This window comes from Triticum aestivum, chromosome 1A (assembly GCF_018294505.1).
Source record: "Triticum aestivum cultivar Chinese Spring chromosome 1A, IWGSC CS RefSeq v2.1, whole genome shotgun sequence".
Lineage (NCBI taxonomy): Eukaryota > Viridiplantae > Streptophyta > Magnoliopsida > Poales > Poaceae > Triticum > Triticum aestivum.
In genome coordinates, this window is record NC_057794.1 from 238,747,038 (window position 1) to 238,771,186 (window position 24,149).

Consider the following 24,149-nt stretch of genomic DNA (forward strand, 5'->3'; position numbering starts at 1 on the left):
TGTCGCAAGTGAGGTAATCTTCACATAACCCATGTAATACATAAGGGAAAGAGATACATAGTTGGCTTACAATCGCCACTCCACACAATTACATAAATAAAGCATTACATCAACCAAAAACATACAAGGTCTGACTACGGAACCAAAATAAAAGAAGACTACCCCAAATGCTACACAGATCCCCGATCGACCCCAACTGGGCTCCACTACTGATCGACTAGACGAAAACAACGTAAAGGACAAGATCTTCATCGAGCTCCTCCTGAGCTTGGTTGCGTCACCTGGAATGGCATCATCGGCACCTGCAAGCTGGTTTTGGAAGTATCTGTGAGTCACGGGGACTCAGCAATCTCGCACCCTCGCGATCAAGACTATTTAAGCTTATGGGAAGGTAAAGGTATGATGTGGAGCTGCAGCAAGCGACTAGCATATTAGGTGGCTAACATACGCAAATGAGAACGAGAAGAGAAGGCAAAGCGCGATCGAGAAACCATGATCAAGAAGTGATTCTAGAACAACCTACGTCAAACATAACTCCAACACCGGTCGGAAAGAGACCATCACGGTAACACGCGCAGTTGATGTATTTTAATTAAGATCAACTTCAGGTTTTCTACAACCGGACGTTAACAAATTCCCATCTGCCCATAACCGCGGGCACGGCTTTCGAAAGTTCAAAACCCTGCAGGGGAGTCCCAACTTAGCCCATCACAAGCTCTCACGGTCAACGAAGGATATTCCTTCTCCCGAGACATTTCGACCAGACTTGGTATCCCGGTTCTACAAGACATCGTCAACAATGGTAAAACAAGTCCAGCAACACCGCCCGAATGTGCCGACAAATCCCGATAGGAGCTGCACATATCTCGTTCTCAGGGCACACTCAGATGAGACATCCTACGAGTAAAACCAACCCTCAAGTTGCCCCGAGGTGGCCCCGCAATCTACTCGGTTGGACCAACACTCAGAGGAGCACTGGCCCAGGGGGGTTAAAATAAAGATGACCCTTGAGTCTGCAAAACCCAAGGGAAAGAAAAAGGCTAGGTGGCGAATGGTAAAACCAATGTTGGGCATTGCTGGAGGAGTTTTATTCAAGGCGAACTGTCAAGGGGTTCCCATTATAACCCAACCACGTAAGGAACACAAAATCCGGGAACATAACACCGATATGACGGAAACTAGGGCAGCAAGAGTGGAACAAAACACCAGGCATAAGGCCGAGCCTTCCACCCTTTACCAAGTTTATAGATGCATTAATTAAATAAGCGATATTGTGATATCCCAACAAGTAAACCTGTTCCAACAAGGAACAATATCTCCATGTTCCAACAAGGAACAAACTTCAATCTTCACCTGCAACTAACAACGCTATAAGAGGGGCTGAGCAAAGCGGTAACATAGCCAAACAACGGTTTGCTAGGACAAAGTGGGTTAGAAGCTTGGTTCAACAATATGGGAGGCATGATAAGCAAGTGGTAGGTATCGCAGCATAGGCATGGCAAAAGAGTGAGCAACTAGCAAGCAAAGATAGAAGTGATTTCGAGGGTATGGTCATCTTGCCTGAAATCCCGCAAGGAAGAAGAACGAGTCCATGAAGAAGACAAACGGATGAAGTCGAACGGATCCTCACAAACGCGACGTTAACGGAACTAACCCGAAGGAGCAACACCAGAAAGAAGCAAACAACATAGTAAAACAACCCTCACATAAACATGGCATGATGCACAATCAAGTATGATGCATGTCCGGTTTAATGAAGCATGGCATGGCAAAGTGCAACAAATAATACTACAAATTAAGTGGAGCTCAATATGCATCGGGATGCATATTGACGAAACACCACATCAATTATTTAGTTCTCTCTCGGTTAGGGTACTCAACAATACTAAATGTTGTTAAACATGGCAAGAGAGGAAGCAAAAGGAAATTATCTAGCTAAACAAGTTTAAATGGGGCCGGAACAAACAACAATTCCGGCAAATCCCCATATGCATTAGTAAATTAATGCAACAACAAACTAAACATCTTAATTGTTGTTATCATGATGCAGATGGCATGAACAAGTTTATGCAATTTTTATTAAAAGTTGACAAGAGCATTATGAAGCATCTGTCATCGTGGCGAAAACGAAAGGGGTGCCACGGCAACGATAACGAAAACGGTGCCACGGCAGCGTTCCGGTTCCGGTAACTCGATTGAGATACCGATGCAAAGGAGAAGTGTGCGGATGCATGTAAAAGATGGTGGGGCGCTCCCGCATACCAGGTGTCCCATGAGTAGGTGACATGGAAGCGAGAGACACTATAGACATGGTGCAAACAAAGGGTGCAACTCATACAACACGCAACATTCGTCCACGACGGTCGTCTCGACGTTATACCTTTGAGGCGTGCGCTATCGGAGGGGTTCAAGTTCGATGCGGTGTAGGGGAAGTAGACGTTTTCGGGACGTTCGGTAGTGGAAGTAGGGGTTCACGCGACGGTAGTCGAAGTAGTCGTCCTGTCATTCATCGGCGATCATCGGAGCGGTAGTGGAAGTAGAGGCTCACGACGTCTTGTCGAAAAACACGGCGGCGGTAGTCGTACACAATCGTAGATGTTCAGGGTCATCGGGGTACTTGTCGGTCGGGTCTTGACGGTCTCGTTTTTGCGACGGTAGTCGTGCTAGTCGGCGGTAGTGAAACTTGATGGTCCGAGGGCTCCGGGCATCATGGTACTTGTCGCAACACCGTGTAGTCGTACATTTGAAGAGGAACTTGGCCATCCAAAAGGTCACACTTGTCGTCGTGGAACTTGTCGGTCCATGAAGTTGATCTCCCGCGTCTTGTCGTACACGTATCGATGAGGTACTTAACGTTTCGGTCTGCAGTTGTTCGAGCGTCCGTGTGGTCTTGCCGGTGGGTACTTGGCGCTTGCGGTCCAACTCCGAGGTCATAGTCGTGGGTCTCGCTGGGGACTTTGCATCCATCGGGAACTTGGTGGTACTTGGCGTTTCTCGGTCCTGTGGTTCGTGGTGTAGCCAAACTGGAGGAGGTCCAAGGAGGCACCAGATGGAGGTGGAGGCTCCAGCTCGGGGAGGAGGTCGAGGCCGACAGGTACGGGGGTGCAGGCCGATCCGGGCAGAGGCACGCAGGATCCCGTCGGCGGCGTGGCCTTGAGACGACGCGCCATGGGGATTGGTTCCCTGGATGGCATCCAGCGGAGCTGGAAGAAAACATCAGCGGGGTTGCGAAGAGGCAAGGTGGAGGAGGAGCTGGCAGCGCTGCAGGCTCACGGCGAGGAAGGAGGCACAGGCATGCGGGCATGAGCTCGGGGCAGTGGCACCATGGCATGGCCCAAGGTCGCGAAGAATGCGGGGACGTGGGGAGGAGGCGAGATGGCGCAGCAGTGGCCTGGCTACCATCGAGGAGACGTGCGGCAGCTTCAATGGCCAGCCGGCGAGGCCATGGCCTTGGCGCAGAGGAGCCACCCCGGGGGAAGGAGAAGGAGCGGAGGACGACGGGGTTTGGAGGAGGATGAGCGAGGGGCGCGAGGGTGCAGGGCGGCGGCCTGCGGGCGACTGAAGAGAGGAGGAGAGGGATCGAGGGAGGAGCGAGATGAGGGAGAGATCGATGGGGAGCTGGGATCGGGCAGAGGAGGGAACGAGCGCGGTGCCTCCTCTCCTGGCGGCGCGAGGGAGGGGTCGAGAGGGAGAGGTGCGTGAGGGATCGGGCTAAGGCAGCGCTAGGGTTAGGATTAGATGGGCCGGCGCGGGAGGCCCAATGGGAGGAGGTCTAACAGGCCGGTTGGTGATGGAGAGGCCCAGGTGGGCTGCGACTGGCCCGAAACTGCTGTTTCCTCTTTCTTTAATTTTCTTCAAGCAGAAAATAAAGAGAAAATCACAGGGGAAAAGGAGAGGTGTATGAGAAATATAAAAATATCCTCATGACCTTGAATTCATGCCCTATTTGATAAAATTGTTTGGACATTTTAGAGGTAGAAAAATAAATAAGTTTAAATATGATTCAAACTTGAGGCATTTTTGAACCTAACCAAAACAACTCCAAAGGATTTGAAATTTGACAGAGAGGGTTTAGGCATGGAGAACTAGCACCAGGAAAAGAATGGACATTAATGGAGGAGGAGGAAAAGGACACTTGCCAAAATGAAAGAAAGAAGAAGGAAGGAGGAGGGCAAGATGGCACTTGCAAAAAGAAAGAAAAGAGAAGGAAGGAAAGGTGGTGATGCATGGATCTCACATGGGGCATGCAACAAAATGTCATGCATGAAATGATGCAATGCAAAATATGCAATGATGAATGCAACAAGCTGAACAAATCACACAACGAAAACCCGGAAACCCTGGAAGGCAACTGGAGCTCCGGTCTTGGGGCGTTACATAGAAATCATTTAATCTAGGAGGTATGTGAACCGGAATTTGAAACTGACCCTCTTGTGGAGAACTTCAATTTAGTTGAAAATGAAAATGAGTATTCGAAAGAAAAAAATTAAAAGAATTGAAGAAGAGAAGATGACATTGGAGTTGTATATTGCCGATGTCGTCGATGATCACAAGATGAAGAGGAATACAATGCGCTTGAAGATGCATGCAATGCGCGTGAAGCTTAAGAAGATTAGAAATATGCCATTGATACTGAGACTTGGTATTATTATGCCGTTGGATTAATTGTTACCTTAGTTGCGATCTTCATCACATTTGTTGTGATGAGGGTAAGTTTTTTCTAGTGTTTTGCTTTACAAATGGATACTTAGCTTATTTTCCTCCTAAATGGCATAATTATCTAAGTTAGATAAAAAATGAGCTATACTTAGCTTCTTCAGTTCATTTATGACATACTTAGCGTACGTAGGTCAAATATGGCATGTTAATCTTTGTTACCTCCAAAATGATATAGACTTAGCTTATTTTCCTCGAAATGACATAATAACCTTACTAAGCTCCAAAATGACCTATTTACCTAGCTTAGCTCTAAAATGACCTACACTTGGAATTTTTACCTAGCTTAGCAATAAAATGGCATTTTTACATACCTTAGTTAGAAGAAGAAGATAAAGAAGAGGAGAGGAGAAAAAGAAAGAGAAGGAAAAAATCTTCTAATTCTTCTTGTTCTTCTTTTTCTTCTTCTTCTAACTAGTCTTCTTCTTCTTCTTCTAACTTTCTTCTTTCCCAATTTGCATATTTGCTTTAGATGAGGAAGCTTGCATTGATGGATTCTACTCTTTTCTTTATGCTTCCTTCTTGTTTTGATTTTGTAGGATGAACAATGTGAAACTTGCTACCTATATATGTATGTATGGATGAAACCATTGTATACTTGTAGTTAGATATGTTGGCTAGCTATATATGTTGCATACGGACTTCTGATTTGCTATGTATATGTGTTTGATGATCATATTCATATGGCAGGCATATGAGTTGGTATGTATATGTGTTGGTATGCCTGTCGAAAGTATTTTCATAAATGTGTGTGTGTGTGTGTGTGTATCTGTGAAATTGGATGAATTAAAGAAAAATAGAAAAAACAGGGGCTATACAGGCTCTTTTCCGTCCACTGGCAGACGGCAAATGCCTTTTCCATCAGCCAGCAGACGGAAAATATGCCACGTGTCAGCTACCTGGGCAACCTGGGGCAATAGGCTGGCCTATTTGGATGCTTTGCCGTCTGCTGGCAGACGACAAAGACCATTGCATCTCTGCCATCAGCCAGCGAACGGCAAAGAAATCAAATAGGCCAACCCCTAGCTGCTGCCATGTGGACCGCTATGCCGTCCGCTGGCAGACGACAAATATGCAAAGGTCTTTGCCGTGTGCCAGCAGACGGCAAAGCACGCCGTTAACCCACTAACGGCCTGTAGCTGGCACGTCTGCCGTCCAGGTCCTTTGTCGTCTGCTGGCGGACGACAAAGACCATTTCACCTTTGCCGTCCGCTAGCAGACGGCAAAGCTGCCTTTGCCGTAGCTCGTTCAACCAGACCTATTGTCATCCGCTGGCGGATAGCAAAGGCCTTTGCCGTTGCCGTCTTCCATGGCAGACGGCAAAGTTCCTGATTTCTGTAGTGACATACCTGACTCAAACACCAAGAACTCATTCATCCGGACTACAAATTGGGTGATTCATTTTTTGTTGGAAAGTTTATTTCGTGCACTTTTCAAGCCAATTGGATTCACCTTCAAATTCATCTGGAGCATTGAGATATTGACGAAACAATCTAACGTTGCTGCAGAATCCGAGTCAAACTACAAGTCGAAAGGTGTTGCATCACCTCCACCTGGGCCCATGGCCTTGTACGACCTAGGGTTAGTTTTAGGCTGCCTTTGGACGTCCTATGACCTCCTTGGCCACCACCCCTTGCTCCTATATAAGTAGATCAATCTAGTAGCTTTTTCCTTGGGATTTGTTTAGTTAAAATTTAGCCATTGCAACTTTGTATACTTCGTTTGTGTCCAACGACCAAGCCAAGACCGCTTTCGGATCCCCACCTTTATCAATACTTCATCTATATTCATAATATTCAGATTGATTTTATCATAGTCTTGCTTGTTTATTGATTGCGTGCAGGAATAGACCTTCATGGTCAGGTTGATCCTGCTCCGGCGTGGTCAATAACCGCTCAGAGTTGGTTTAGCGATTGCTAAGGCGCAACATCGTGCATGTTTGTAGTCAGATCTTCAAAGTCAACTCCACCAAATCGATAGCTATCATCTCATCGAAAGATTGGGACACCCTCGCATATATCATTTATAGACAAAATCAAGCCAGAACAAGGAAATGAGTAAAGAGGAGATAGAGAAAATCAAGTGGGAGGCGCAATAGAAGCCCCAGAGCAAAAGAAGGTGTTCCATGTGACCCCAACCACTTGCATGAGCGGTCGTATAACATGGAATCCAAGGCTTCTCGTCCACCTGAACATACTTTATAAGGGGTCGATGCCAAAATTTTAACAAAAGAGCTACATACACTGGTACAGCGAGGTGTTATACAAATGGTTTTGAACCCCTTTCCGCGACGACATTCTGAACCGTCGCCGAGTGAGTGTGTGCGATAGGGGGGTGCTTCCCACATGACCCAGAAACCGTCGGGGATAGGCCCTCCTGGCACACACGCTCGGCAAAATGAGGTCGTGTGCAATGGGCGAGCGATCAAATACGGTTTAGTTGTGCTAAAAAATACAAGTATATAGGCTAAATCATTTCCGGTCGTAAGTACACCCCACACAGTCAGTCCTGGCTAAACGTTTCCATTCGTGTGTACATTCCACACAGTCAATCCAAGGAATATGTTTCCGTTAATATGTACATCCCACGCAGTCAATCCAAGAAGTACATTTCTGTTTGTATATACATCCCACACTGATGAGGACATCAATACCATTGTTACACCCACATCCCCTACTACTACATATACTGGACCAATTACTAGAGCTCACGCATGTCAATTAAATTATCAGGTACTTTTGTTTCTTGGTAATGATTCTATTGTTCATGAGAATATGATGCTACCTAAATTGGATACATTTGTCTTGCTTACAAATGAAAGGCCTAGCTAGGACAGGAGGGATGAACATTGGAGCAAGATCAAGCATGGGGATGATGCGCAATGGGAACAAGAACGGACTTACAAGTGATGATTTCAGGACTTTGAAGCCACCATAATGAGTGCATAAAGCCTTGGACGAAATATACAAGATGCCACTTCATAAATTTGTCCAGAGGCTATTATAGGTGATGGTCACCTTATTTTTGGGCCAAGCCCATGTAATTTCGAAATACTTAAGTATAGGTTGTTTTTAGAGTTCGTATGTGTGGAGAAACAAGAGTTAGGGCTGGTTTCGGACCCCTCTTCCAAGGGTCACGAAGTTCCCCCCTCTTCCTCCATATATACAGCCCTTAGGGCGTCGTTTAGACTTTGGATTTTGTTTAGATTAAAAGTTTGCCATAGCTGCAACTTTGCATACTTCATTTGTGTCCAACGACCAGACCAGGACGTCACAGAACCCACCTTGATCAATAAAGCTTTCCTCTTATATTCGCAATATCCAGATTGCAATATCAGTTTCTTGTTTGTTCTTCGTTTTACTCGCAGGAAATATACCCTCATGGTCAGATTGATCGTGCTCCTGCATGGTCAATAACCCTCGGATGTTGGTTTAGCGATTGCTAAGGCGCGACGTCTTCACACGTTTGTAGTCAGATCGTCAAAGTCGACTCCCATAGAAAATGATAGCTATCTCATCGAAACATCGGGACACCTTCGCCTCTATCAAGTGGTACTAGATTTCCAGGTTGCTCAGTGAGATTTTCCAGTTTTTCATAGTTTAGATCGAGTCTGTTCTTCATACCTATAGTCCACGAAAAAGTCAAAAACATAGGGTCGGTTCATCATATTCGAACCAATCTGAGCCTTTGCATAATCTTTTTAGTGTCTTGCTTTGTTGAAATTGCGGTTGCATTGTCGTGTCGAGTTGCTAGTCTTAGCGCCTAGTTACCTTAGAGTTTCGAGTTTTGGTCACAGGTTTTCACGTCGCCGACACACCATCTTCATTGCCACCGCCATATACCATCACCAAATATCCACTGCCAATCCAAGTCCATATACATCCACCGCGTATCTATCACCAATCTGAGTCATATACATCCATCAGGTCACCATCATGCCAATCCGAGTCCACCTCCACCACAGATTCGCCACTAGTCTGTGCTCCACCGCCCATCATATACCATCATCACCAGTCCAAGTTCCACCAAATTCATCTCCGCCACCAGTCCTAGTCCGAGTCTAGTATTTTTTCCTTTATTTTCGAGTTCCAGATCACGCGATACTACGAGTCATGACCAAGTCGGACTCCCCAACTTTCATGCTACCCGCAGTAGAAAAATAGTTCCCAACTCAAAAAAACTAAGTCTGGAAAATTCTGGCTAGGCAGTTTTTAGACCATTAGTAGACTTTTGTGGAGCAAAAAAAGGAAACAAAAGTGCAAAAAAAGTGAAAAAAAGAAGAAAAAAAGCAGAGTGTGCTCCTCCCATGATTACGTGTCACGCCATGTTTTTGTTAGTGTTCTAGGCTCGCGTCTCTAGCACGGTCTAGCCTAGGACCAACACAGCATCGTCGTTGAGCATTTATTCAACTTTGCATCTCTGAATTGATTATTGTCGACCCTTTTTTGCTACCATATTATAAGCCTTCCCGGCTCCACATACATCTACGTCGTGCGTTTGACTCTCCCTGGTAATCACTCTATCCAAGCTTTGAGAGTTTTGACTACAACGGTTGCCAATCACCACGTGCCGCTTGGTAAGAACTGGTAAGAATTTGAGTTTTGCTTGACGGATTTGTGACACACTACCACTTTCTAGTAGTCTATAGGATCATATTCTTGTGTGTTTCTATTGCTGCTAACCATGGCAGGACCACAAGCCGACGAGATTGACTGGGAGAACATGACAAAGAAGGATCTTCATGATAAATTTCAGCAAATGTTGAGTCAATAGGTGGAAGACATCATGGCCACCTTCGGAAAGGCACTGGAGAGGATTGATGACGTTGAGAAGACAATTGACACCAAGTTGGAGGCCAAGTTCGATGAAGTACTCGCGTGTCTTCCACAACCACCGCCTGCTGCACCTGTCGCACCTCCACATCATCAACAACAACAACATCGCCTTCCAAATCAAGTGGGACGAGCATTGTGCATTCCCCTTGAGCCTGGTCGAACTTTTGGTGCCGCTGTACCTACTGTTGATGCTTTTGTAGCTCCTGCTGCTACTGCAGAGGTGGAGGACCATTACGAGGATGAGGTTGATCAAAATGAGAACTACGTGCAACCACCAGCACCACCACCACCAGGTTTTCCTCATGCATATCATCGCAACAGTAGGGTTGCACCACCACCTGAGGTACGAGATCATGACCATCTTCTTAAACTAAAATTGAATATTCCACCATTTGAGGGTAGATATGTTCCTGATATATATCTTACTTGGGAGTTAGAAACTGAACAACGTTTTACTGTTTACAATATCCCGAGGAGAGACGTGTTCCTGCTGCTGTTTGTGCTTTCACTAGTTTTGCATGTGTTTGGTGGTCTGAACATTGTAGATTATATCCTATTCCAGCTACTTGGGCTGCTTTGAAAAATGCTATGCATACTCGCTGGGTTCCATCATATTATCAACGTGAATTGCTTCAAAAATTGCAGCGTTTGAGGCAAGGAAAAAATTCTGTAGAAGAATATTATCAGGAATTACAAACTGGTATGGTTAGATGTGGTATTGTTGAGGATAATGAAGCTATGCTTGCACGTTTTATGGGTGGATTAAATAAAGAGTTTCGGACCATTCTAGAGTATAAGGAATATAATAATATCACTCGTTTATTCCATCTTGCTTGCAAAGCTGAACATGAAGTGCAGGATCGACAGGCATTGGCACGAACTAGCTTCTCTGTAGGTCGACCTTCATCATGGGCACCACGTGCATTCTCTACTTCCACACATTCTGCTACACTGGCACCTCTGTCAGCTGCCACCTCCAACCGTGATACAAGAAAGCAGGCACAACCACCACTATCTGCCAAGAGCGCACCTTCTGGGCCTGCACAGAGCTCTTCTTCCTCCATGGCATCAACAGGGCAAACACATGATATTATTTGTCGTTGTTGCAAGGGTGGAGGTCATTATGCGAGAGAATGCCCATCTAAGCGTGTGATTATTGTTACTGAGGATGGTGGGTATGAGTCCGCTAGTGACTCTGATGAGGAGACTTTGGCTCTTATTACAAGTGAAGAACACGGTGGAGATGATTCTGATCATGAGACGCAATACATGGCTGCTAAAGATGCTGACATGTATGAATGTTTAGTTGCTTAACGTGTTTTGAGTGTGCAGGTTACACAAGTAGAGCAAAATCAGAGGTATAATTTGTTCCATACAAAGGGAGTTGTGAAGGAACGTTCTATTCGCGTCATCATAGATGGAGGGAGCTGCAACAACTTGGCTAGCATGGAGATCGTGGAGAAGCTATCCCTCACCACAAGACCACATCCACATCCTTACTATATCCAATGGTTCAACAACAGCGGCAAGGTTAAGGTAAGATGTACTGTTCGTGTGCATTTTAGTATCTCTACATCTGCTGATTATGTTGATTGTGATGTGGTACCTATGCAAGCATGTTCTTTATTACTTGGTAGACCATGGCAATTTGATAAAAAAATATGTACACCATGGTAGAAACAATTAGTATACTCTTGTTCATAAGGATAAAAATATTACTTTGCTTCCTATGACTCCTGATTCCATTTTGAAAGATGATATTAATAGAGTTAATAAAGCAAAATAGGAGAAAAATAAGAGTAAAAATCATATTGTGGCAAAAGAATTTGAGCAACAAATGAAGCCTAATAGTAAACCAACTAGTGTTGCTTCTGAAATTACATTGAAAAGTGCATGTTTACTTGCCACCAAATCTGATATGGATGATCTAGATTTTAGCAAATCTGTTTGTTATGCTTTTGTGTGCAAAGAGGCATTATTTTCATTCGAGGACATGCCTTCCTCTTTGCCTCCTGCTATTACTAACATTTTGCAGGATTTCGCTGACGTCTTTCCACAAGACGTGCCACCGGGATTACCACCTATTCGAGGGATTGAGCATCAGATTGACTTCATTCCTAGTGCATCGCTACCCAACCGTGCACCATACCGTACCAATCCAGAGGAGACAAAGGAGATTATGCGTCAAGTCCAGGAGCTGCTCGACAAAGGTTATATACGCGAATCCCTTAGTCCTTGTGTTGTTCCTATTATTCTAGTGCCAAAAAAGGATGGTACATCGCGTATGTGTGTTGATTGTAGAGGCATTAATAATATTACTATCCGTTATCATCATCCTATTCCTAGGCTAGATGATATGCTTGATGAATTGAGTGGCTCTACAATATTCTCCAAAGTTGATTTGCGTAGTGGATACCATCAAATTCGTATGAAATTGGGAGATGAATGGAAAACAACATTTAAAAGTAAGTTTGGATTATATGAGTGGTTAGTCATGCCTTTTGGGTTAACTAATGCACCTAGTTCTTTCATGAGATTAATGAACGAAGTTTTACGTGCTTTCATTGGACGACTTGTGGTAGTCTATTTTGATGATATACTTATTTATAGCAGATCTTTGGAAGAACATTTGGAACATTTACGTGTTGTTTTTATTGCTCTACGTGATGCATGTTTGTTTGGTAACCTTTGGAAGTGCACTTTTTTCACTGACCGAGTATATTTTCTTGGTTATGTTGTTACTCCACAGGGAATTGAATTTGATAAAGCCAAGATTGAAGCTATTGAGAGTCGGCCGCAGCCCAAAACGGTCACAAAAGTGAGGAGTTTTCTTGGCCCCGCTAGATTCTATAGGCGTTTTGTGAGAGATTTCAGCACCATTGCTGCACCTCTCAATGAGCTTACAAAGAAGGATGTGCCTTTTGTTTTGGCTACCGCACAGGAAGAAGCCTTCACGGTTTGAAAGATAAGTTGACACATGATCCTTTACTCCAACTTCCTGATTTTAATATGACTTTTGAGCTTGAATGTGATGCTAGTGGAATTGGATTAGGAGGTGTGTTATTACAAGATGGCAAACCTGTTGCATACTTTTCTGAAAAATTGGGTGGGCCTAGTCTGAATTATTCTACTTATGATAAAGAATTATATGCTCTTGTTCCTACTTTAGAAACATGACAACATTATTTATGGCCCAAAGAATTTGTTATACATTCTGATCATGAATCTTTGAAACATATTAAAAGTCAAGCTAAACTCAATCGTAGACATGCTAAATGGGTTGAGTTCATTGAGACTTTCCCTTATGTCATTAAACACAAGAAGGGTAAAGAAAATGTTATTGTTGATGCATTGTCTCGTCGCTATACTATGCTTTCACAACTTGATTTCAAAATATTTGGTTTGGAGGCCATCAAAGATCAATATGTGCATGATGCCAATTTTAAAGATGTAATGCAGAATTGTATAGAAGGAAGAACGTGAAACAAGTTCATCGTTAATGATGGATTTGTGTTCTGTGCTAACAAGTTATGCATTCCAGCTAGCTTTGTTGGTATTTTGTTGTTGCAGGAGGCGCATGGAGGAGGATTAATGGGACACTTTGGCGTGAAGAAGACGGAGGACGTACTTGCTACACATTTCTTTTGGCCAAAGATGATACGGGATGTTGAGCGTTTTGTTGCTCGCTGCACTACATGTCAAAAAGCTAAGTCGCGACTCAATCCTCATGGTTTATATATGCCTTCGCCTGTACCTAGTGTTCCTTGGGAGGATATATCTATGGACTTTGTTTTAGGTTTACCTTTAACAAAGAAGGGGAGGGATAGCATTTTTTTGTCATGGATAGATTCTCAAAAATGGCACACTTTATACCATGTCATAAAAGTGATGATGTTGTTAATGTTGCTGATTTGTTCTTTTGTGAAATTATTTGCTTGCATGGTGTGCCAAATACTATTGTTTCAGATCGTGATACTAAATTTCTTAGCCACTTTTGGAGATGTTTATGGGCTAAGTTGGGGACTAAACTGCTTTTTAGTACTACTTGTCACCCCCAAACTAATGGACAAACTGAAGTAGTCAATAGAACATTGTCTACTATGCTTAGGGTTGTTTTGAAGAATAATAAGAAAATGTGGGAAGAATGCTTGCCTCATATTGAATTTTCTTATAATCGTTCATTGCATTCTACTACTAAGATGTGCCCTTTTGAAATTGTGTATGGTTTCCTACCTCGTGCACCTATTGATTTGTTGCCTCTTCCATCTTCAGAGAAGGTTGATTTTGATGTTAAACAGCATGCTGAATTGATTTTAAAAATGCATGAGTTTAACTATGGAAAACATTGAGCGTATGAATGCTAAATATAAACTTGCTAGAGATAAGGGTAGAAAACATGTTGAGTTTGCACCTGGAGATCTTGTTTGCACTACTAGGAAAAGGCCTACTAATGGCGCATCAATTTTGCCTACTAATGGCGCATCACTGGTGCGCCATTAGTATCATGCCACTAGTATTTATTACTAATGGCGCACCACTGGTGCGCCATTAGTATATAACACCATGCGCCATTAGTATGCCTCCCAGGGGCCATATTTAACCATGTGCTTTGGCACACTAATGGCGCACTGCGGATGGATGCGCCATTAGTATACTTGGCATACTAATGGCGCACTCTTTGGTGATGCGCCATTAGTATTCTTTGGCATACTAATGGCGCACTCTGCACTGATGCACCATTAGTATGAATATTAGGTTTTATTTTTTTTACTTTTCTGATTTTTGCACAGGTTACAAAATATATTATTTGACAGAATATAGACAGTAACACACAACAACAGCAGATTCATCAAATACAATAGAAGATTAGTCTCCGAATACAATTCATCATATTAGTCTCCGAATTCAAAAGACCGAACAAAGATAAAACATTACAAGTCTCGAGACCGCGAGTATCGAGTTTGTCTTCACATTACAAGTCGATATCGATCATCTAAACTACCATCACATAGAAGAGAGTTGTGGTCATCACGATGAGCATCATCGTGATGAAACCGGTCTTCATCCGGTTCCTCCAACGCTCCCTCCTCTCTCCCGCTAGATAGCGGGCGTATCTAGATTCCGCCTCCGCCCTAGTGGTGTACCCTTTGTAACTGTTACCGCTGAAATGGTGAACCTGTCTCTGACACTCCTCCCAGTCGTCGTAGACTCCGGGAACCTTACCCTTGTACACGACATACGACGGCATCTCTATGCACAAGCCAAACAACAGACAATACATACATAAGCAATATATAAGTATGCAACAAAAGGATCGGAAGAGAAAAGAAAGACATTAATAGCACGATTCATGGTCCTACTAATAAATAGCATCGATTACATCTAAGTTGAACGACTGTCCAAACCAAAGAGACATACAATTCATTAAAGTTTAATTACAACATGAGCCAATCAATGTTTCAGAACTACACATCACTACTTTCGACTCGACTCATGGACAGGAGCGTGGATGAAGCCGTCGTTTGTCGTGATGGTCATGAAATCGCGGGCATTGTCAGCCTGCATTTGTAGCATTTCATCTATCTCAATGTTGGACGGTTGATATCTGAGGAAGAACTGCCCCGAGGTATGAAGGACATCTTGATGGATGATGTCCGCAAACTCCGACTGGATGTGAAAGAATTCTTGTCTGATGTTCGCGTCCTGGATTGCTGACAAGCTCGCGGCCCAATCTTTGAGATTATTTGGTAGCAGAAGATGATGATGGTCCCTTACGATCGCCCGCATGTGATGGAGGGCATAGTAGGCATCCTTCTAACCGCCAGGCGGCTGCTTGACGCAGCAGAATGTCGTATTGTGGGCGAACACGTGCTTGCTATACTTACGAACTGCCCTGATGAAGGTGCCTCCAGATTTGGCATAGCCGGGGAGAACATCATCAAGAACTTTCTTGATATTTGTGTAGTCTATCTTGGAGTTACGGTTCGGGTCGAAATACGTGGCCATGGAATATTTCAAGCTTAAGAGGATGAGTGTGCAATGTGTGTCACTGCACAGAACACGGAATGTTAGAAAAAAAAGAACGATCGAAATCTAAGAAATCATATGTTACGGGGCGGTTAAGGGATGACTTACTCGGGAAAGTAAGCCACAAGGAAGTTATCCTTATCTGGGTTTGCCAGAATGACGTCTTCGAGGTGTGAACTCGCGACTTGGCGGTCCCCAGCGCTGCTCAAGAGCTTGGCACGCATGTAGAAGGGGTCGACTGATCACGATGTCCGGGGTCTTGTCTCTAATGATCCGCATCTCCATACTCAGCGAAAACAGCCGAACGAAGGTGTAGTGCAGCGGATGAAGGTTGAACATAGCAAAGATGTCATCAAACCGCAGGACGATCGTACCCCCGATGGCGCCATCCACAAAGCCCTTGCCCTCTGGCACCTTGGCCACGAAAACCGGGTATGCCACATCATTCTCTCTGAGACGCCGCTTCTCCAAAGAAAGAACACTGTCATGCAGACTCCGCATAGCACCGGTTGCAGCATTGAGCATATTTGTCGGTAGCATCGCCCTACCCGCCACATGCACCCTCCTCGAGATATCCTTAGGTGAAGGTGGCCCGTCCTGAGCACGGATCGTACTCGGTGCCGGCTGGCTCGCACGCGGCCTTTTTAGTCTGCCGTTTCCGGCCCTTCTTCTTGATCTGCTGTAATGGGACCGAGTTCTGCTCACAGACCGCCTTCTTGAGCGTGTTGGGGCTGATAATATTTGGCACCTCCGCTATCTGAGGCTCGGTGAAGGCGGCAGCTGGAGGCGTCTCCTGAGAACTGAACGCCAGACGACGCCTGTTGCAATTGGGTTTCTCCGCCGTACCAGCTAGATCGCGGTCGTCTTGTTTGGGTTCTTGAGAAGGAGGCCCGCAGAACTCGTCACCGTACCCATGTTCGGCAAAGTACTTATCGACGTTGGTAAATGTACCATCATCGTTGTCGTCGTCGTCCGGATCCTGTGCCATATGCATGTCCGGATCCTGTGCCATAGGGATGTCCGGCATGTCCGGTAGCGTTGCGGCGTTCTTGCCATGGCTTGGCGCCGGCACGACTGGCAGTCTTGTCTGTGGGGTGGTGTCCCCCACCCCCAAACGAATCTGGCTCTTCGGCCAAAGCAGGGGCCAGCTTACGCAGGCGCTGAGGGTCATCTCATCTTCTTCGTCGGCCCCAGCGGGTCGAATCGGAGGTAACAGCTCGTCGCAGCTTGGCAGCACCCGAACCACTTCAACCCTATACATTGTGGGTGGCATCGGATTACCGTGGAACACGGGGTTGCCCGGTTGAACGATTCTGCCCTTGGCGACATCGACCAACTCGCCGCCCATGAAGTGCAGGAGAGTGCAAGGAACGCCGGCGGCGCCCTGCGAAAACATGTAGGGCGTCAGGGATGCCCAGTCAAAGGCAAGGACCTCGGCCGAGAGGCTTAGTTACCATGATGCCGTCGAGCTCGGCTAATGTCGAGGCACCGCCAATGGCGGGCGTGCAACTGACAGAGGGGCCGCTTGCTGGCGAGGTGCCGGCCGGCGTACACCCGGGTGCATTAAGCTCCAATGTCGGCGTCGGAGACACCAATACCACCGCCGCCGTAGACACCAATACCGCTGCCGCCGGAGACACCAATGGCGCCGCCTGTGCGTTGTGCGAGTTGCTGGCCGTGAAGCTGGGAATCGGGGGCGGCCCCTGTTGGCCACCTGCAATCCACGTCGTTATCCCATGAATCAAGGTAGGCATAATGCCGGTGAGCGTCGATCCTAGTTGTTGTTGCACTTGCTCTTGGACCATCTCCGGAATCGGCGCCACTTGCGCCTTGAGAGCTTCAACCTCGCGCGACTGGCTTTCTGAGCTGGTCTTTTTCTCCTTTCGCCCACCAGCGGCATAGTATGACGACCATTTTGTGGACAAGCCTTTGTCGGCCACACGACCAGCTAACGTTGGCTTATTGAGCTTATCCATGTTTTTCATTACGTTCAACGCCCTATTCAAAGGGGTGGAGAAAGGGGAGCTCTGAGACGACCCCGCGCTACTGCTTTCTTTGTCCTGCGGAAGCAACGTGAACCATTTAGAAATATTGGGGATTAATTAGAATGCAACCATATGGAGCTAATTACGCGGGGGTGTATTCCTTACCAGAACAAGCTCAAGCTCCTTGGTCTTCGGATCCGTGGTAAGCTCCTTTGTTACCGGGTCCTCCTTGTACCGGGCCCTGAGAAAGTTCCTGGTCTGCTTGTCACTGTATTTCTCGAAGCGGGGCGGTAGGCCTTGCTCGGCACGCTCCGCGTCCTCCTTGTCCCATACAGGCTCCGCCACTCTGTAACCGCCGGGACCGAGTTGGTGGACCCCTATGTTCAACTGCCGCATTTCTTTCCCCCACTGACTTGATTCGGAGGTTGCGGGGCTCTCGCACTTGATCTTGAACTCCTTGTAGTCATCTTCGCTCATCAAAGGATATTTCGCCTTGATCTTCTCATAACTATCACCTTTGTCAATCATTGCCTTCACCGTGCTTTTCCAAGTAGACAGGGCCGTGCTCATCGTCGTGAGGGCGGCACCGTTCACTTTATTACCCGAGAGGCGTGTGTTTGCGAACTCAGCGGGGAACTTGTATCGTTCGTGCAGCTTCATGAAGAGGAGGCTGCGCAAATTCCCTCGGTCCTTATGCCTTAGGTTCTCGGTGTTGATCGAGGCGGTGCTCCAGAGAATGCACCCGAGCTGAATCGAGTACCCCTTGACTACGTGTTTGGGCGCCGTCGGATGCCCGTCGGAGTTCACTTCAGTAAATTCCTCCCTGACGGTGCCGAGCACGTTCGGGCGCCGGTCCTTCCGTTGCCTCTTCGGTTGGCTGCCATCTGTGCGTGCGCCGCCATCATCAGTGGTGGCATCCGCGGCGCCATCATCAGTGGTGTCATCCCCGACGCCACTAGGGGTTGTGTAGTCAGGATCGGTGTCTTCCGCGGCGTCCTCATAGCGGTGAGGTTCTTCCTCCAACTCCTGGGACAGCTCCCAGAATTGCTTGCCGCCCGAACCGCCGGCCTCATCGTTGTGGGCCATGTTTCGCTCTAAATAGGAAAAAAGTTTGGTCAAAAAGTTGGTTATTGTCAAGGAACAAGATCATGGTCTCATCATTTAGGGTTTGTCGACACCGAGGCATCCTAAAAGCTAAGCTTTTATCATTTAGGGTTTGTCGACGCCGAGGCACCCTAAAAGCCTAAGCGTACATCATTTAGGTTCTCATCGACACCGAGGCACCCTATAGAAGCCAAGTTAAGTTTCATCATTTAGGGTTTATCGATGCCGAGGCACCCTAGGTTGGGCCTAATCACTTGGCACTAATCACTTGGCTCTATTGCCACCTATGTTGGGTTTATCATCTAGGGTTTATCGATGCTAAGGAGAATTCTAAGTTGGGCCTAATCACTTGGCTCTATTGCCACCTATGGTTTAATGCAGCAAGAATGGCGGGGCAGTTGATCCTACTTAACTAAGTACTAAGATACCCCGGCCCATGCATTAGTCGCAAGTACCCCATATGTCCTATTTTTAGCAAAGTCATGCTAAAATTCACGGAAAATTTCAGCATGACCTTTGCTGAAAATAGGACATATGGAGTACCCGAATTTGCCGGAACGGAAGTTAATCGACATTCCGGCAAACTCAAGGGCCTCTTGGGGTACCTGCAAATTCATCACGACACAATGGTCGGAGACAAAACCCAGCAAACTAGCACCACAATGTGCCTCTACTTTCATATGGATGAAAAGGCCACAGACCATATGGTCCTCTGCTTGCATATGGACAAAAATCAGCTCAACTTATGTGAGCTTCCATTCCAGATCTAATAGGTCACCCAACAAAAATTATAAGTCCTCACACCATATATACTTTATCACATTATAAGTCCTCACACTATCAACTATGAAAAATTCTGAGAGTATAAGTCTGGTTACATTCACCCAAGTCCAAACGTAAAATCTGTCCAACAAAGTACATCCCACTTTGATAATTTCATAGGATTTAATATACCGAACTAAACCTGACAAGTGATATGTGTTTTAAGTATCTACAGAACTAACTAGCAGCAGGTGTGCAATGACAAAATTCTGGAGTTATGCTATGCAATCTAGAATGTAGTCTAAGGGGAACTAACTAGCAGCAGCTCATCTAGAACACATGTGAGTACTTCAATGGAAATAGCAACATCAGGAAGAAAAGAAGGAACATTGTCCCACAGTAGCAACAGCGGGTGTTCAATTATTCAAGCAGCAGGAACACACAAGCAAAGCATGTGTTCAATTAGTGAAGCAGTTGGTGTGACTGTACAAATTACTCTACTGATACATGATACATGTGTCATGTGCATTGATCACTATAGCCTTGTTCTCTGACCAAACATCTTCATCTCACTACATGGACAGCGCAGTGTACTGTTATGTCCACTCACAGACCAAAAAATTGCAACCAATAACGAACAAATGCCTAATGGTTCCATGGAGCTACTGGATTAAGTGAGAGCTATATGCGGTTTTTTTTAAAACAAGTGAGAACTCCTACATGCTTGCCAGGCCATGAAAAAAATGAGTGATGTTTCCATAATTATTTCTTAGAGTGAATACAGTATGTTCTCCAAAACTCAGCAAACAATATGCAGATCGTTCTTAGTGTCTCTTGCTTTTCTGATAGCCAAATAGCCACTAATAATATGCCATTGGGATCATCATTGCTTCAAATCATTTGTCTGGAAACAAAGGAATGTATAAACTGAATTTGTAGAATAATAAAGACAGATATGAGTTGCTAGCTGTTATGAGGCACCAAATATGTCTTTGCTTGCTGCAGTTGTGGTTCTGTGTCATTGATGTCCTAGGAGTTTTCTCAAATTTTACTAGCTCAAGTGTGATGCTATTTCCTGTTTACCTATGTGTGCCACAGTTACTTTGTTACATAATTACCCTTTCATAAACTAAGCAATTAACATGAGAACATAGTTACATACTAGTATGTTTCACACAAAAGCAAACAAATCTCTTGGAATGTGTCATGAAATTGAGTTTTAACCAACTACCATATATAATTTTGCTATTAAGCACATATCATTTTTGTTCAGGTTTCTTTTCCAGAAGAAGTATAAATCTGCTCCTAAACAAACAAGGCCGGCCCTGTGGCGACTTGGATAACAGCTAGCTACACTGACAGAGAGGAAGACGAAATCAAAGGGGGGGAGGGGAACCGGTGCAGCTCACCGAGAGGAAGATGATGGCGAGCTCGTGCGGGGCCGGGGTTGACGAGGTGATGCGGATCGATGGTGAGGCCACGGTGGCCGGAGGTGGAAGAAGACCTCGATCCGCACGATGCAGAGTCGTCGAGCTCGAACGGCTGGCCGTAGATGACGTAGAATAACACTGCAGAGCTCCTGGACTCCTTGGTGGGGTGCGGGGACGACAGTGGTCGCGGGGACGATGCGGTGACGGGGACGACCTAGTCGGGTGAAGCAGCGCGAGGGGAGGGGAAGTGGGGAGGTGCTAGGGTGTGGAGCGGGCAGGGGGTCGTCGGAACGGGCGCGGGGGAGCCGGAGCGGGTGTGGAGCGGGCGCGGGGTCGTCGGAGGGCCGGGGTCGTCGGAGCGGGTGTGGCAGGGGAGGGAAGGGGGTCTGGCGAGGGAGAGGGAAGGGGGGATCGGGCGAAGGGGTATCCAGCTAGAGGGGGGAATGTTAGTAATGGCGCACCCTCCTCTCGTGCGCCATTAGTAGTTTTTTTACTGATAGCAATGGCGCACCCTCCTCTGGTGCGCCATTAGTAACTTTTTTTCTGATAGCAATGGCGCACCCTCCTCTGGTGCGCCATTAGTAACTTCTTTTTTTCATTATTTCTTGTTGCATCTAATAATTTGATTTTTTTATCAAATTTGTTATTTTCATGAGGACTAGAACAGAAGATTTCATCAAATATCATCAATTTTTTTAAATATCATCAAATTTGTTATTTGAAAATATCATGAAATTTGTTATTTAAAAATATCATCAAAAAGTGGGGGAGGGTGCGGGGTGTCGGCGGCGGCGGTGGAGCGAGCCGGGGGAGGGTGCAGAGGGTCGGCGGCGGTGGTGGAGCATGGAAGGGTGCGGTGGGTCGTCGGCGGCGGTGGAGCGGGGGAGGGTGCGGGGGGTGCTCGGCGGCGAGGGGGATAGCTATCGAGAGGGAGGGGGATCGAGATCGAGTGTCCTCATGAATATTCAATATTTTTTCATATTGAATATGAAAAAATATCATCAAATTTGAAAAAATATTCATGCATTCAAAAAGTGCCCATGAAATTTAAAAATATTCATGATATCAAAAAGTGCCCATGAAATACAACCGAGAAATGAAGACTACGATTTAAATACAGTCGATCTTAGCTAGCTATCTGTTCATAATCTTCTTGCCCTTCTTTTTCGCAAATGGAGTTCTTCTGTGGAACGGACGTCCTTTAGGTAGGGTGGTCCTGCTTCTTCTTGTGGTGTATGTTGCTACTTCATCGTCGTCGTCATGTTCGATCTTCGGGTCGCCGTACTTGTCGAAGTCTTGCTCATTGGCTACTCCATCCATTCCGATGATCTTCCTTTTGCCTCTCCTCACGACAACACGACTGGGCTTTGACGGGTCGGTAATGAAGAAGCATTGGTCCACTTGGGAAGCCAGTACCCATGGCTCATTTTTCGTGGTGACGTTTGCGCCCGCGGTCTTGGATTTGGCTTCGGGTATAACCATGGTGGTGAAATACCAGTCTTCTTTTAGGACGCTCTTGGCCCATCTGACACGGAACATCGGGACCTTCTCTCCAGCGTAGCTCAGCTCCCAGATCTCCTCGATCCTTCCGTAGTATCTGTCCTTGTCGTTACCGGTGTAGGATTCCATCGTTACCCCGGAGTTCTGATAACCATCGTTGTTCATGTCCTTGTCCTCGGTGTAGAATGTGTAGCCGTTGATATCGTACGCCTCATAGGTCATCAGGTTGTGCTCGGCGCCCTGTGACAAGGCGAATATGAGTTGTTCTTCCACGGAAGAATCCTCATGTAAAGGGTACGACAGAAGCTTCTGCTTGAACCAACGCGTGAAACATGAGTTGTGCTCTTTGATTATATCTCCGTCCGTCCTCTGTTGGCCTCGGTCATTGTACGTCTTCTCAATAAAGGTTTTGTGCTCTACTACCCAAGGATCAACCACGTCTATGTGTTGTAGCGCGACTAGGTTTGCTCTTTCAAAGTTGGCGAGTCGACCCTCGAAGTCGACATGCATTTCGCGGCGACCCTCACGGCGACCCCATCTAGCGAGCCTGCCGAGGTGCCTGTTGACAGGCAGACCAACGGGGTTCTTGATGCCTAGATAATTCGTGCAGTAGGAGATGCACTCTTCGGTCAGAAAGCCCTTGGCTATACTTCCCTCTGGACGTGACATCTCAAGCTCGCATAGTATCACCACGATCTCTTCCTGTAGCCTTCTGAGTTGCCTCACGCCAACCGACTTCCGAGAGATGACGTCGAAAAAGTTGCATAGGCCAAATAGCGTTTCACGGACGTGCGCGTCCATGATCCCACGGATTGCAACTGGAAGTATCTGCGTCATCAGCACGTGACAGTCGTGAGACTTCATCCCGCTGAACTTCTGCTTCGCTGGGTCTAGGTATCTGCTTATCTTCCCCGCGTAACCGTAAGGAAGTTTTACTCCTACGAGTCAGGTGAAAAACTGCTCGATCTCCTCCTGACTTAGAGTGAAGCACGCGGGAGGGTAGTCATTTCCGGTCTTCTTGGCCTTTTTGCCTTTGCGATGACTTTCTGTGTCCTGCTTCACCTCATCATCATCATCATCATTAGCGTGAAGCTCCTCCCTGATGCCCATGGATTTCAAGTCTGCCCTTGCTTTCGGCCCATCTTTGGTCCTCTCTGGCATGTTGAGCAGGGTACCAAGCAGACTCTCGCACACGTTCTTCGTGATATGCATGGCATCAAGGCTGTGAGGCACACGGTGGATCTTCCAGTACGGCAAGTCCTAGAAAACAGACCTCGTTTTCCATACCTTCAGCAGCGGCTCTGGCGCCTTTCGCTTCTTTCCCGGCTCTGGCGCCTTTTGCTTCTTTCCCGGCAGTGGGCAATCTTTCCAATTTTTCAACAGCTCGTCTATTTCCTCGCCGCTCCTCGTACGCGGGCATCTTCGGAGTTCGATTTCACCATCGAACAGATCCTTGCGTTTCCTCCATGGGTCATCATCGCGAAGCCACCTTCGATGTCCCATGAACACGGTTTTCGAAGACCCGAGATCTCTATCTAGCTGGCGATATGTTGTGTCATCCATGCACCTGACGCATCCAGAAAATCCGTGGACCACCTGTCCCGTGAGATATCCGTAACTGAGATAGTCGTGCACCGTCGTGAGTAGTGCGGCTCTCATAGGGAAATATTCTTTCTCTGCGGCGTCCCACGTATTGGCTGGTGTTTTCCACAGCGTGTCTAGCTCCTCTTTCAGCAGCCCTAGATACAGATTGATGTCGTTCCTTGGTTGTTTCAGCCCTTCAATTAGCA